This window comes from Callospermophilus lateralis, chromosome 1, assembly GCF_048772815.1.
Source record: "Callospermophilus lateralis isolate mCalLat2 chromosome 1, mCalLat2.hap1, whole genome shotgun sequence".
Classification (NCBI taxonomy): Eukaryota; Metazoa; Chordata; class Mammalia; order Rodentia; family Sciuridae; genus Callospermophilus; species Callospermophilus lateralis.
In genome coordinates this window covers 177778464-177794639 of record NC_135305.1, presented here as the reverse complement: position 1 = coordinate 177794639, position 16176 = coordinate 177778464, and the positions used below count along the sequence as shown (strand labels likewise).

Below are 16176 nucleotides of genomic sequence, written 5' to 3'. Positions count from 1 at the left end.
TCCCTTATCTGTGAAGTGATGATTGAGGCAACACTAACCCCACTGAGATGTTCTCATGACTAAATAGGACGATTCATGTGAGAGACTAAGAATGGCATATGGCAGGCTGTAAGCACTGGATACAACTATTATAGCCAACTATTCCTACCTACTATCTTTACTATTCTGGGTCAGTAGACAGTCACCAAGTTACAAGCTTCCAAGGAGAATTAACAGTAAGCATAACTTTTAATAATTACAATTAACCAACTACCTTAATAGGTATGGGTATGAATTGATGTGAAAATACACTAGAGAATAAAATAAGCAAGTTGCACAATGATACATGCATAGCATGTATTGCATTTGTGTTAGAACCATACATAGTAGGAGTCTTCTACAGCTGTGTGCACACACCACAGCCATGCGGAAGTATAATTTTAAAAATTCTCTGCAAAAGTCACACTGTAAACCTGTCAGAGTATTGACCTGGGATGGTGGCTGTGGGACAAGGAGGAGGGCAGAGCTTAAGCTTTGACTGTAATGTTCTAATTATAAAGTAAGTGGATTCCAGAAGTATTTAACCTAAGTTATAGTTGAAAAATTTTAAACCAGCATTAAAAAGATATAGCAAAAAGGAAAAGGAAACAAAAAAGGAACATTTTCTTTGCTCCCAGGACTGGACGGGATTTCAACCATACAGCTACTAAAGGAGGAAACTGTAAGGTATAGATGGTCCTCAAATTAAGATAGTTCCATTTTTTACAACAGTGCAAAAAACAATATGCATTAAGTAAAACCACACTTCAAATTGTGAAGCTTGATCTTTTTCCTGGAGTCACCACATGAGATATATAATCTTCTCTCCCCAGGCTGAGTAGTAGCAGCGAGCCCCCACTCCCAGGCAGCCACTAGATTAAGAGGGGAAGAAATTTACACTCCAGAGTATTGTGTTGCTAAGCTCATGTCTGGGAGATCAAGTGCAGCAAATGAATCTTCAATTCACAACACTTTCAACATATAAGGATGTGTTTATCAGGACGTGGTCCCATCGTAAGTCAGGACCACCTGCACATAAATAGATGATAAGCTTCCTTCTATCTGGACCACAGGTCCTTCTGGCAAGGAAACTGCCTGCCTTTGCACTACTCCTGCATCCCCACCTCCATCACAATGCTTCTCACAGGATGTGACACACAGTGTGTGCTTAGCAAATATCTTTAACTAAATAGGTGGATTGAAAAAAAAATAAAAAAGAAATCTAGCCGGGCATGGTGGTGCACACCTGTAACCACAGGTGCTCAGGAGGCTGAGGCAGAAGGATCACAAGTTCAAAGTCAGCCTCAGCAACTTAGAAAAGCCCTACCTCAATAGAAGAAAATTAAAAAAAAAAAAAAATTTTAAAGGCTGGGGATGTAACTCAGTGGTTAAGTGCACTTGAGTTCAATTCCCCTGTATCAAAAAAGAAAAAAAAAATCTAAAATTCTTTAAGAAATTTGGTAAGGACACTCATTTTTCAATATTCCTTGAAAGTCTACATACATTGAATAATTTAACTTTCAGACTATGAAAAAACTGATGAGTTTTAGCCACTATGTTTACATTGTAGGCATTTATGGTGCTGGGGAGTGAGCATGTAAGCCATCTCATCATAGGTCCACCACGGGAGGAAATGCCCTTTCATCTCCCTCTTTCTTCACTTTGGGTAATTCTTTCTGCTTACACGGTGCTTCTTTTATTATGACTCCCCCTTCTCACATCGTGACCTTGGAGACACAAGAGCTTTCCTTCCCAGGTCCCACCGCAGCCTGTGATATGATATGCAGACATGCTCCACCGAGTCCTGCAGCCGATGCAAACACGTCAGCAAATCCTACCCATCGCTGCTATAGATTTATGTCGGTCCAGCAATTACGCAGCCTGTCACAGGTTCTAGGAATATGCTAAAGTGAAATACAGAAGAATTCCTTGGAGAGTAGCAGCAAAAAAAAAAAAAAAAAATTGAAAAACAAGCTCCCTCCTTTCAGCACACCACTTCCCAAATGGGTTCTCGGACTCCTTATGCAGGAGAACCATGTGGACTGCAAAGAGCTGCTGCCTTAACGGCTTATCAAGCACCATGGAGGGATTTGTTCATGGAGGGAGTATGGGGACCATGCATCCACTGTTTTCCATGTCACCCCTCAAAGCACATTTCTATATGCTGGACCAAATACTTTCCCTCTCCGCAAATCTGAGTAGTGTGGGATAGAATCTAAGACAGTATCACCAAACACAGAAAACCCTAGTTCTTCTTGTACTCTGGCTGCCTTTGCAGAAGAGGAGACAGATTTTTTGTCTCTCTTGATCCTCACCAAAAAACAAGAAATTGTAAGGTTCTTCCAGCCATGATGTAGCACCTATTCCTTCAGATAGGGACACTGTGAGTTTGCAAAACCCTGTGTCCAGACCAGACAGAGTGAATGGTGCAGCTGGGAGCCTCTCAATCCTTAAGACTGGCATCCACAATCAACCAAGCGCTCAATCAGCCAGGAGCATTTGGCAATGATTAAAGCAGCCCTAAGACCAAGTTTAAAGGTCTGGCAGAGGAATAAGGTAATTAATAAACCCGCCATCATGAATTCAGTTCATCTCCTTGGTGCAAGTGTCAAGAGAAATCAGGATGCCTAAAACTGAAAGCACCGTTGATATCTAAAGTTTTCACAAGGATCAAATGAGAACCAAAGCATCCAGTTTAACGTGACTATCCCATTCCACTTCCCTTTCCATTTTGGAGAAGCTGAAGAGTGACACTAAGATAAACTGCTTAACTCATTTGAATGCAGTCATTCTCAGAACAATGGGTAGGCTACTTAGCTGTTTATTCTTACTAGAAATATTACAGGGCATCTACTATATGTCTGGACACAGGTGCTAAAAATACAACAGGGAATAAGACAGATAATGCCCTTAATTTTCTGACACTTACATTCCAGAGGAAAGAAAAAAAAAAAAAGCAGCGGACAATGAATTCAGATTTCAGACAAAGTTATTAGGGAGAAAATGAGGCTGGGATGCATAATATGGAGTCATTGGGCAGAGGGTTTAGATTGCCTGGTTGGTGCCAGCTCCTCTAAGGACATGATATGAACTGAGGCTTAGAGATAAGCCTGGAGTGTCAAGAAGCCAGAGGTGGAAGGCATTCAAGGCAGAGGGAGCATAAAAGTCAAGGTCCTGAGTAGAAAGAGTCAAGTTCAAGAAAGACAAAGAGGACCAGTAGGGTTCAGCCTTGTTGAGGACCACAGAGAAAGACAGGAAACTTGTAAGCCAAGGAAGGAATCTGAGGCACTCAATCTAGGGGTCTGGTCCCCAGAGGAAAAAAGAGATCAATAAGGGAGGTTGCAAAGAGTGACATCTCCACACAGTACAATAAATACAATATCTGTTCAGAAAGCAGAAAAAAATGTGCCATATCCTATTCCATAGAATAAATGGCCCAAGTAGCTAAATAAATTGCTGACTCCACATTTACCAACACCCAACATTACTGGGCTCGGTTGTTAGAAAAAACTAGAAAGCTGAAGATCCTGGATTCCCAAGGAGCAGGAGGAGGAAGCATGTTTATTCAAGACTCCTCTGCCCATATATTACCCAATCTTAGCTGAGCAGCTGGTCCATAAACACAAGTGAAAATTCCTGAGGACTGCAAAAGCTGAGCAGCTAGAATGCAGGGCTCTGCTACCGCAGCTGTAGACTTTTGTCCCTCTTCGCAGAAGTCTCTGTTTTGCAGCTACATAAATGTATTCGCAGGCTTCTGTTTCAACTGAACGCGCTTTTCATTTTGTATGTTTCCTTCACATAAAAGCTTCAGGATATATATTTATGATACTGTCATCATAAAAGTTACTGAAGGGGACTCCTCCAGTCGGGATGAGTGCTTCCAGAGGTGATGGCATGACCCCTCGTGACCTGGGTCCCCACTCCACCCTTTTCCCCAGAAGAGTTCTCTTCCACCTCACCACAATTCTCAGATCTGCCTGACTTCAGGTCATAAGTCAGGCCATTCCAGGGACCAGTTAGGTGGATGTCACTCTGGCACCCTGATAAGAATATCTTAGCTCCAGGACAGAAATTCAGGAAAGATTCTGGCTGACTTAGCCTGAGTCACAAGCCCATTTCATGTATGTACATATACATATACATATGCATATGTTAGTTGTACGTGAACACAATACCTTAATTTACTTATTTATTTTTATGTGGTGCTGAGGCACCACCCAGTGCCTCGTATGTACTAGACAAGTGCTCTACCACTGAGTTACAATCACAGCCCCATAAGCCCATTTCTGAGCCAATTCTATGCCCAGGGGATCTGAGACCTTGGTAGGAGTGGGCATAGTGTGGACAGGAGCTGAAAGGACCCTAGCATCAAGCTGAAGGAGGGAGAAATCCCTAAAGAACCCAGAAAATGGGAGGTAGGAAATCCTGATGGTCAGGTTAATACATTAGCTATCTCGGTCTACTTTCGTGGAAATGTGAGTTAATGTGGTTACAAGCTGCATCTAATCGTGTGACTGAGTAATGTAGCTCTTCCTCCCTAGCCAGTATCATCTGGGGCTTCCAAACTCTCTCCAGTTTTGCTATCATAGGTCATTAATTATTAATCACTTCTGATCCCTTCAGGTGTTACACAAGAATTCAATCAATACTTTCAAACACTTACATGACTGAGCAGAAACAGAATCGCTTACCTCTAAAACCATCCCCAATATTCTCAGCTGGATATTTTATGCGGGCTTTTTCTCTGCCCCGAAGGCCGATGGCATCATTATCTCATCCTTTCAAAGCATAACGCAAGAGCTGTGCTACTAGAACATCTCAAAGGCAAACCAAGCTCGATGCAGAAGGTGGCTTCAGGCCCATAAGTGGGATTGGAGTCAGGCCTATCTTCCCTACTCTTTCCTGGCCTTCATTTTCCAACACTAGCCAAGGTTGCCATCTTCTGCCATCTGTCATCCCTAATGCTATCAGACCCTGTCTTACATATTTGGGCATAAAGCTGTTGTCTATCTTCCCAAGCTTCCCGTAAGAAAGTAAACTTCAGGGGTCCAAGGTCTCATTTATCTGGGTCTCCCCCGTGCTTACACATAGCAGGTGCTCCATCAATCCTGGTTGGCTGTAGGGATTAACCGTCCATAGAATCACTTCTTTTCTCCAAAGTCAATGCTCATAAGAGCCAATTGGGAAGTGCTATCACAAACAACTTTTAAATTAAAAAGTACTGGCATGCCTAGAAGCACTAGAACACTGACTTCTGACTTATTCCTAGAATCTACAAATTCCCACCTCTGATGTGATATCCATCCAGCCAAGAATTTTAAAAAACCCTTACAGCCATGAAGGTCACTGTGCTTTGATGTCCCTCTGTCTCTATAGCCTTTTACCCTTCCTGCACCAGATGTGAACCTGTGCACTTGCCTTTCTTATAAAAATATTTCACAACACCTCTTGCAAGTTTGACTGAGGTCTTGATTTTTTTTTTTTCCCAACCTAACGATTAGGTTGTTGATGAGAACTGAATGCCCACTTTCTAGCTTCTTCAGCTGTTCTTCTTGATATCCTACCTGGGTTTCCCTGAGTGTTTCTCCATCAATGTGCCTCTGAAGCCCACTGTGTGCAGGAACAAGAGGATTGTACTTTTTGAATCAGCCTATGGCAACGGTGGAAGAACCACAGGCCCAACACCATTTGCCTGATTTTTTTTTTCTCTCTCTCTCTTTTCCATTCATTCAAACACTATCGAGGTCTTTTTGCTTTAATGTTGGCCCACAAACCTCCTTTTATGAATAAGCTTTTCAGATGAGAAGTGTACACCAGCTGCAATCAACCTTGCTAGAAGGAAACCATTCTCTCTGACATGACAAGACCCACTGGAAAAAAAAAAAAAAACAGCAGAAACAGCATCTGTACAACACTGCTGACACCTAAAAGAGTAGGGGAAAAAAAATAGCTGGTGGGGGAAAAAATAAGTCCATAAACATTGCAGAGAGGAAAAGCTCCCCCAGCACTCACGCTACATGCGGCAACCAATTACTCTCTCAAAAGAAGAATGCAGGTCTTACATGAAGTGGAACAATTAATTTCACGCTTGTCATCCTGGCCTCAATAGTAAGTTGATTTGAATCAGATATTTGCGGTACATTACAGTTTGCAGGGGACAGTTCTGGTGCCTCCTGAGCTGACGGACTGCCTTGATGGCTACCATTGTAAAACAATCCATCAATAAGAGTAATTATGGTATTGATCAAAGCGGTTGGCTGCTTCAGATTGGAATCAATTCTCTAGAGTTGCTGGGAACAGAAATGTCTAATGGACTATTCCATCACTAGCCACTGCAGCAACTGAAACAGCTAATATTCTGGAAAGTTCTTAATAATTACTCATTGAATCTGCATTTCTGCTTCGGTGGTCATAACTAGACCCTGCTTACTGTAGCCTGAAAGTCAGTCCAAGTGGAGGAAGGGAAGGGTCAGACACAAAATTTATAAAGTGCCAGGCATTAGCTAAAAAGAAAAAAAAAAAAAAACTAGTGGAACAAATAATATAGAAAACTATCTACAATAATTTTATTGTGAACTGTTAATCTGAGAAGCTCATTTTTTTTTCCTACAGAGAGAAGAAGGGGCTAAGAAGAAGACTGCATGTTTTGCAGAGGCTGTTCTTAACAGTAGTCACTAACAAAAGAGAAAAAATATATATTATTTATTTCAGTGTTAATGACATCAACAAGAGAGCACAATGCCCTTAAAGAGAAATTCTCACACGTGTGTCATTCACCTCATTCTAGCTCATACAGAAAAATCCAGATTGTCTGGGAAGTAGCGTAAACTTGGGTAGATCCACAAAATATGCAAGCCAAATAAACCTACTTTCCTTTTCCCTCACTCAAAGGCCTCTTGAATTATGAGCAGTCTCTATCATATCTGAGGAGCCCCTAAGAGACACAAGAAGACCTAGAAGTTGCCCATCAGCCCCTTGCTCAGCCCAGTCAGAGAAAGGGTGGCTGTCCATCTTCCAATAATGACAAGACCTGGCAGGAAATTTTTGACTGCACACCTCCCTCATGACACCCAAGAGTCTTCCTTTCCCAAACTTCTTTCAGGATACAGTCCAATGGTGAGTGCTTGCAAAGCCAATGTTCTGTCCTAGAACTTCACAATGACACTCCCGTTGCATTCTGTTATTTCATCACCCACCCCAACTGCGACAGTTCATGAGTGTGTCACCTTCGTGTATCCATTTCCACTTCAATACATGAGATCCTCTTGCCTCAGCCTCCACAGCCACTGAGGATGACTCGGATGTCATCCCCAAAGAGATCCCTGGAGTAAACTTGGCTGTGGAGGTGAGGAGGGAGCTCTCTGGCAGAGTGAACAGCGTAAGTGAAGGCCCAGAGGCAAGAATCTGAAGTCAACCTTGGCTGAAAGGGCTGAGGAACACAGGTTGCCACAGCAAGGCGGGAAGCAGACAAGGAAAGGACTGAAATACAAAGCTTCAAAGGCTGTGCTTCCATTACAGGCAGCAAGAGAGTTGTGCTAAGTAAAAGAGGAAGCTGATCAGAATGCTGTTTTAAAACTGCAGCCTAGCCGGGCAGGAGGATCACAAGTTCAAAGCCAGCCTCAGCAACTTGGTGAGGCCCTAAGCAACTCAGTGAGACTCTGCCTCAAGATGAAATATAAAAAAAGACTGGGGGTTTGGCTGAGTGGTTAAGCCCCCCCTGGAATCAATTCCTGATAGCCAAAACAAAAACAAAAATGCTGCCCATGAATTGTGGGTAATTTGGACACAGTTATGAGGTTACTCAATCATTCAGAGGAGAGAGGATGCTAAAATGCCGAATTCTTTCAAAAATGAATCTCCAGTAACTGGGACATTATTTCAAACAGCAGGTTAATTAATACCCATGCAGACATTTGCCAAAGCAAATCCTAGTGCAGCGTTTCGTTCGTCATTTGCAAGCTGCAAGAGTGGCCGCAGCGTTATTAGGAATTTACAGGATCATTACTTGTCCCTCCTCTGATATATCAAAGCTCCACAAGATGCCTGAGTGAATTCCAAGTTCAGTTTGGAAAGTTTCACGATAACAACAATATATTTATTTAAAAGGCTTAGCAAGTTTTAACGCCAGAGTGGCTCTTAACTCTCCTCAGCTCTATAAACATTACCATTAAATCAAACCCGATTCCATTTTTAAAGGGGCGGAAATAGGGTTTAAACAGTTTTTAACCAGAGGAAAAATGTGGGCTCTAGAAACCAAACAGCCATTCCACGTGGGAAAAGTTATAGATGCTTGTCTTTCCTCTGCAACCAAATATTAATTTCACTGATGGTGAGATTAAGGAGTCAGACCGTAGTAAACTAAGATTACTCCAGTGCTTTTATCTGCCTTTGAGCTGAGCCTGGAGATGTCCTATAAATGTTCTTCACAGGAGATTCCGTTGATAAAGCCTCTGCTGGGCAGATAAGGACTGCCTTCGCACCAGAAATGGACCCGGCTCCCTTCAAGCATGCAAGCTGCTCTGTATAGTGTTTTCTCCTATCTTTCTTCCTTGTTCACTCCTATGAATTTCTGACAAGTTTCATTCAGCCAAGTTAGTGACAATAGTAACAGCGCTAATAGCAACTGAGTCTCATCTTTGTCCATCAAGACACACAGACGTGTATGTGTAACCCCAAAGAAGTCGGTCCAGCAATTACGCAGCCTGTCACGGGTTCTAGGAATATGCCAAAGTGAAATACAGAAGAATTCCTTGGAGAGTAGCAGCAAAAAAAAAAAAAAAAAAAAAAAAAAGTCGCTGATGAACAAACTAGAAATTTCCCTCCCTAGCTTACATTCCATTCTACAAAAAAAATTGCATAATATAGATAAGCCTTATTTACACTATTTTCTAAATATCTTTGATCTTTCCACTGGCCTTACTGTCATCTCTCTCCTGTGCTACTACATACCACCCTAATTTACCTCCTTGCATACACCTTGTCCCTTCCCTACTTTGCCTGCCCACCTCTTCAATGTCATTTTTTAACCACTCTCCCCACTCTAGCATTTGGGGGATACCTCATGGCCCACCTATAGAGTAAAAATGTCATTTTTTCCAAAATGCAACAAGAGTTTATAAGAAACTAATTGACTGAGTTCCCACTGGTCCCTGAGCTACTCTCTGTCTCCCAAAAGGAGAAATGGAAGGGTGGGGAAGATGCAATGGATTGTGAGATAACAAGCCTCTTTTCTCCCAGCGCCCTCCTTGGATATGGAAAATGACCCTCCAGGGATCAGACAAGCCCTAGTCAAACCCAAACCTCTCATTTGATGAAAAGGCATCCTTCCTTAGAGCAAAGATTGTCAAGTGATCGAGGGAGATGGGAAAGTCATTATTTCTGAGCCCACCTTAAAGCCTCATCTAATCTCTTCTTGCTACCCTTGGAGTCTTCCAAAAGGTATCACCCCTGTGCATTCACTCAGATGTCCCAGGACAAATGAGCTGGGGGTCACAGTGGGCCACAGGGAAGCTCTGGTCCCTGGTGAGGACAGCCCAGAGAGCAGAGAACAAAAGCAGTTTTCTGTGCCATGGTGGGCAGCCTACAAAGAGAGGCCAGAGACAGAACAGAGGCAGCAAAACTCTTCGTGCAGAATGTGCCAAGTCTCATTTTAAGGAATTGCACAGTCACTAGCCAATTCAAGTCTTAAAAAAAAAACAAAACAAAAAAAAAAAAACACTGAAACAAAGAAAAAAAGAGTAAAAAAGAAAACCTAGAGGATATGATAGTACAAAGACATATATAGTCAGTCGAATGTCCTTGACCACAGAAATGAGACACAACTGATCCTCTATCACAATAATGTAATAAGGAGGGCTGACATCACCAACTATTAAGCCAATGTATGTCCGCAATAGAATTAAGTTATTCTCAAATAATTTGTGGTGTGAAATGCAATACAAGAAGTCTAACCTAGATCTAAATCTAATCTTCTGACAATCTCATCACCAGACCATCCTGCAAGAAAACAGGGGTTTTCCCTTTCCTTTAGAGAACATGAAAAGGGAATTTAAGAAAGAGAGAGGGGACTATAGCAAACAGGCAGCTCTGTAAAAAGGTAAATCAAACCACCTAGATCCAGGTACTTAACATAGTGGTTATCTCATGAGCCCAATTAAGGAATATTTCTAAAGAGATTCCTGTATGAATAAAAGAAATACATAAATACATAAATACTAGAACCAAGCAGATTTCAACAGGAGGGCTGGAACAATAAAACACCAGGGTCTCGCTCTAACCCAGCAGGCCTTCAAGTTTCACATTACTGTTCTGTCTTGTAAATGAAATCGTTTTATGACAATATCATTTGGAGGGTTTATCTGACTATCCCTGTGGAACCAGGTGACTTGACACTGAGCCTGCTCCTTATCAGTTCTATGTTCATGTTCTATGGGAATCATATTTAGATTCAAGAGAGAAGATACAGATTTCCAGGGCCAGAGCAGATGTAAGGCAAACATTGTTTGGCAGCCCAGCGGGGGGAGCAGGGTGTGCAGTAAAGTTACTCCATTTCTGAAATTAACATAAGAGCTAGATGAGATGGAGTGGGTGCAGAGGGAATGCTCTCTGAGAGCCCTTTTGGATCAAGAGGTTGACGTTTGAGATTCCCACTCCCTCTCATTGACTGCAATGCCACAGTCTACAGATTCTCAACCAACAGGGCCAGAAGACAGTAAAAATGCTTCCACAGAGAATCCTGAATTTGTCGTCTTATTCAATCCTGAATCACCTATGATTTCCAGTGAGGATGGCTATGCAGATATATTTTCTACCACTGAACTTCAAAATGCAAATCCACTAACTTTATGAAAGGGACAGAAATGCCCTGCTCCTGTGTGAGAGGCCAACTCTGCCCCTCTCAACTCTGGCAAAGTGGCCCGAGGCTGACTCCCTTCAGCTCTTGCAGAAACCTCTTTCTTCACTACTCTTCTAGTTTGCTTCTGCCCCACAAGACCACTTCAGCCCCCTTCTCTAAATACTGGCCATGCAGAAAGCCCTCTGGACTTTCTCTTAAAGAGGGATGTTCTTGATCAACCCTACTTGATCTTCCCTACCTGATGGGACCCTCCCGAAGTCACCTGCACAACCCCTGGTGATTGTTCCCTAAAGTCTATGGCTAAGATGATCTGTACTCACAGTAGCTGTCTCCTCCCAGAAGGCTCTTCACTATTTTCTGTCATTAGATTTCAAATTAAATGGTATCTTCATCATGGATGAAATGCCTTCCCTGGCCACTCAAGCCCAATCACACCTGGTTGCTGTTCAGCAGGTATCCCATCTCTCTGCTGAGCTCTTACCCCTGTCTGATCTTTTCTCCATTTTTTATCTCTCTCACTGCCACTAGACTATAGGTCCCCCAGGAATAGTATGCTTAGCCTTTGTAAATAAAATGGATTTAGAGTTCTGTCTAAAAATTTATTTTAATTGATGATTAAAAATTTTATGCATGTGTGGTGTGCAACATGAGGTTCAGATATATGTATACACTGAGGAATGGCTGAATCAAGCTATTTAGCAGACACATTACCTCACAGACTCATTTTTTGTGGCAAGAATACTACTCTCTCAGCAATTTTGAAATACACAATATATTATTGGATTTATAATTCTATTTCTCACCTATAAACCATTGATGACAGCAAACGGAATTCTATCCTATCCCCTTCAGCCTTGCCTCACCTGCCTAGAGTCACCATCTAATCTGTCCACTCAAACTAGGATGTGCCATTTAGGCTACAGCTTGCATAATCCAATCATTTCACCCCTGAATAACCCTGCATTAAGAGAAGCTTTGGGGAGTCACCTCGTATTCAAACCATAACACTCAAAGAGCTCATTGACCATAGCTGCCTTCTCTCCTGCTTCACACTTCACACACACACTGTATCCCAAGAGCACATAATGATTCCAAGAAACACTCTTCTCTGAGAAACCCTACTAGATGCATTTGCCCACAACATTTCCAGAGATGTTCCAACTGTTCTGCCACCATCTGAGAGCTCAGTGGGTTCCATGATAAACAAAAGCTTCAAAGCTTCTTTGTCAAACAACAAAGAAGCAGAAAGAATCATCTACTTGTTTATAATCCCTGTGAATCACTTTTATATTATTGAGACAAAAGGAGAAACAGTCCCACTACTGATCCCCCCCCCCAAAAAAAAATCCAGAGAGTTTTGGTATGGAATGTTGACTTTGTGTTAATCAGTGTTCTCCAGAGAAAAAAGAACAGCAGAAAAGAAAGAGAAAAAAAAAAAAAAGAAAGAGAGTCAGACACCAAGGGAGATTTTAAGGAATTGGCTCTCCTAAGCATGAACATTTGACAAGTTCAAGTTCAAATGTGGGCTGCCACTTGGAGACCCAGGAGAGCTGGTGGTGCTGATAAAGTCTGAAGGCAGTATGCTGGGGAGCTCCCTCCTGCCCTGGGAAGCCAGTCTTTTTGTTTTATTCAGGCCTTTTATGGACTGGGTGAGGCCCACCCACATTATGGAGGGCAACCTGTTTATTCAAAAGTTCACCAATTCAAATGTCAATCTCATCCAAAAACACCTTACAAACTGACACAAAATTAACCATCACAAGTCCTGGCCAACATGGCGCCCATACGCATCTCCATAAGCCATGCTTATTCTCCACAAAAATATAATAACAAGATCATAATTAAAACACACAAACCCTTTCCCTAAAAGAAGGTGCAAAATCTTGAGATGAGGTTTACTTTTCTCCGTGATATACTATGACTTCAATGCCATGATGTAACATTACATATGCCAAGGATACATAAATACAGTGCTGTAAAGTCAACACATCTTGTGTTACAAGGAGTAATAGAGGAGAAGAAAACTAAGATATTTGCGACACAAACACACCTACCCCTTATGCTATGACTTAGATATGAGGTCCAAAAGCTGATGCATGAGAAAATTCAAGAATTTTCAAAGGTGAAATGATTGCACTGTGAGAACTTTAACCTAATCAGTGGATTAATCCATCGATATGGATTATTTAGGCAATAATTATAGGCAGGTGTGGTCGGGCTGCAGGAAGTAGGTCACTGAGGGTATGACTTTAGGGTTTATATTTTGTCCCTGAGGAGCAGAGCTCTCTCCGCTTGACTATCAGGTCCTGAGCTACTTTCCTCCACCACACGCTTCTTCCACCATGATTTTCTGCCTCACCTCAGGCCCAGAGCTTTGGAGTCAGTCATCTGTGGACTGAACCGAACTTCTAAAATCATGACCCAAAATAGAATTTTTTCCTCCTCTACACTGTTCTTGTTGGTATATGGATCACAGTGACACAAAGAAAGGAGGAACTACTTGTAACAAATACAGTCCTCCTTTCTATAACCGGTCATTTGATCAGGTCTGGTATCCATAACCACCTTCTTCTACTACCCATTCTGTGTCTCCTTTGCCTGATACAAGCAACATAGCTGGTCACGATGACCCAGATCTTCAGATCTATATTATTCAGCTAGGGCTACCATAACAAAATGCCACAGACTGGATGGCTTCAATAGCAGAAATTGATTTTCTCAATTCTGGAAGCTGGAAGTTTGAATTCAAGGTTCTAGCAGGGTTGATTTCTGATGAGGCCTGTCCCCTTGGCTTTCAAAGAGCCACCATCTCAAAGTTGTCCCTACATAATCTTTTCTCTGTGTCTCTATGCAACATCCCTGGTATCTGTTCGTCTTATCATCAAGACACAAGTCCTAGTGGATTAGGGCCCCACTCTTACAAGTGCATTTCATATTAATCACCTCCTTAAAGGGCCTATCTCTCAATACAGCCACAGTGGTAGTTAGGGCTTTCACGTGTGAATTCCAGGGAGGGACATATTGAATTATTGCATTCCGGGGTAATACATAGCAAATGACAGTTAAGGAAGTTATTGCATTGTCTAGACATTTTTGGACACCCTTTATGAAGTCACCAAACATTAATACATTTGGCCAATAGCTGAAACACCTTTCATGAGCAGGTACTGCACTTGCCAAAGCAGACCAGAAAATGAGCAGTGGTGAGACAACACCAAAGTATATCTTGGGTACTGTTGTTGTGGGACACTATTCTCAGATGTGAGGTCCCAATATATGAAATTCCAAATTCTTTTCATTTCAGGCATTTTTTCTTGAATAAGAGATTCAGCGTTAGTTCTGTTCCTTGCTTTAGTTTTCTTTTCCAGGGGCTCCTATTAGTCATGTGTTAGATCTCTTTTGCCCATCTTTAGTATCTTGTCTGATTCCTTTTTCTACTTTTTACATTGAAAATGTTCCTAAGTTTCACTTCCTATTTTTCTCAAGGCATTATCTGCTGTGTGTATTTGTTCTTGGGTTCCTTCAAGTTCAATTTGTATTTCTAAAATACTTTTTTCTTTTACTTGCAATGCTTTTCTCGATTCTGCCAAGTTCTTTTCTGAGATTTTTTTCTTTTTTCTATTTTGATTGATGTTGTATTCTCAGATCTTGTATCACTTTCCTAATGAATTTTTAGTTTGTTTTGACAATAGTACACCATATTTATAATGTGTTTTGTGAGCTTGCTTTTGTTTTGGTGTGCTATCTGTAGACACATTACTCAGCTTCTTGTTATTTTAAATGTATTTTGTCTTTATGTAGGATTTTACTTCCATTCCTTTTTGTCACTTGTTTTTTTGGGGAAATTAATTTTCCTCAACTTTTAGGAGGAAGCGTGGTTCACAGCAGCGTTTCTAACTTCAGAGCTCCCTCTCCTGTTGTTTTCACGTAGTGCTAAAGAAATACAAATGTTGTTTCCCAGATATCTCTTGGCTCCTTTTCTACTCCCATGTCCAGTTAGATTACTAAACCTTAAAAAGAGAGAAGAAATTCTTTGAGCATCTGCGCAAAAAGAAGAAGTGACTTTCAAAGGAAAAAATATTAAAATCAGACATTAAAAGCAACAATTAAGGCAGAACAAAATAGAGTCACCTAGTTAAGAGTCTCAAAGAAAGAAAACATAGGCCAAGGAATCTGAATCATTTTCAAGCACACAGGACACAGGCAACACGAAAGAACTCAGAGACTATTGTTCCATTGAGCCATTTCTGAGCAATATAGTAGAGAATAAGCTCAGATAATTAAAATATCTAAAGGGCAGAGATTAAGACTGTTGGCATAGTATGACATCACAAAGCATTTTACTTATTTATTCATACACACAGAGATACACTCAATGGCCTTATACCAGCCAGTTTTCAGCTTGGTCCCCTATGAAGGCCTAGGACCATGACTAACCAAGAACATCGATCACCCCCAGCACCCAGACTATGTGGCTTGGCATACTACATCTCACTAAATAAAATTAGAATATCTTACAGAAATGGCAGATTCCAGCTCTGGGGTAGGCAATGTGTACAATCAGCCTGGGAAATCTTGCCCTTCCATCTAGTAGGGAAGCTATCAAAGACTCATAGGGCCATGTCAATTGGAGCCACATGAAGTGGTTCTCCCAGAAAAAGGGGTGAACTTGAATAAAGATGATAATGGCAACTGATGAAACTACATAAAATATGTGTGAATCCATTTGTTCATCACAGTATAGAAGAAAAAAAACTTGTCAGTGACTTTCAAAGGATGATTGGGAAAAGATCCACCTTGAACTTGGTGAACAAAAGCAAAAAAAAAAAAAAAAAATCAAAGATTTATCCTGCCCCACTTTTATGGACCATACTGAACAAGAAACCAGAGAAGAAACAAAGTCAACTTCCTTTTTCAGAAGTAACCCACAGATGATAGAATCAGAAGGTCACCACTTTGCCACTGCAGTGAGTTCATGAACTTAGGCACTGGTAAGCATCAATAGCAGCCAAGCACACTGACAGGCAGGGAGCTGGAGGTCCCAGGTGACTCCAGTGAAAGAACACAGGGGCACTGCCATCATCCAGCCAAGGAACCAAATCAGAGTCCATTCATCTCAGGTTGCAGCTTCCAGAGTGCAGAACATTTCAAGCACAGAGGAATGGAGGGCCCCACCACAAATGAGCAAATTGCAGACTTTAGGGGGCTCTACAAATTAATTTGCCTGAATTTTTAACAGATAAATTATAAGGGGTAGGGGGGATAGAAGGATGGTGAAGAACCTGCAGACTTTGGGAAGGCTT

General features: G+C 41.5%; 1 protein-coding gene across 1 annotated transcript in view; it reads right to left on the bottom strand.

The window, feature by feature from the left end:
- Positions 1-16176, bottom strand: part of Cacna2d3 (calcium voltage-gated channel auxiliary subunit alpha2delta 3) — an 870922-nt gene that overhangs the window by 734045 nt on the left and 120701 nt on the right. The gene's annotated exons all lie outside the window — the stretch shown is intronic.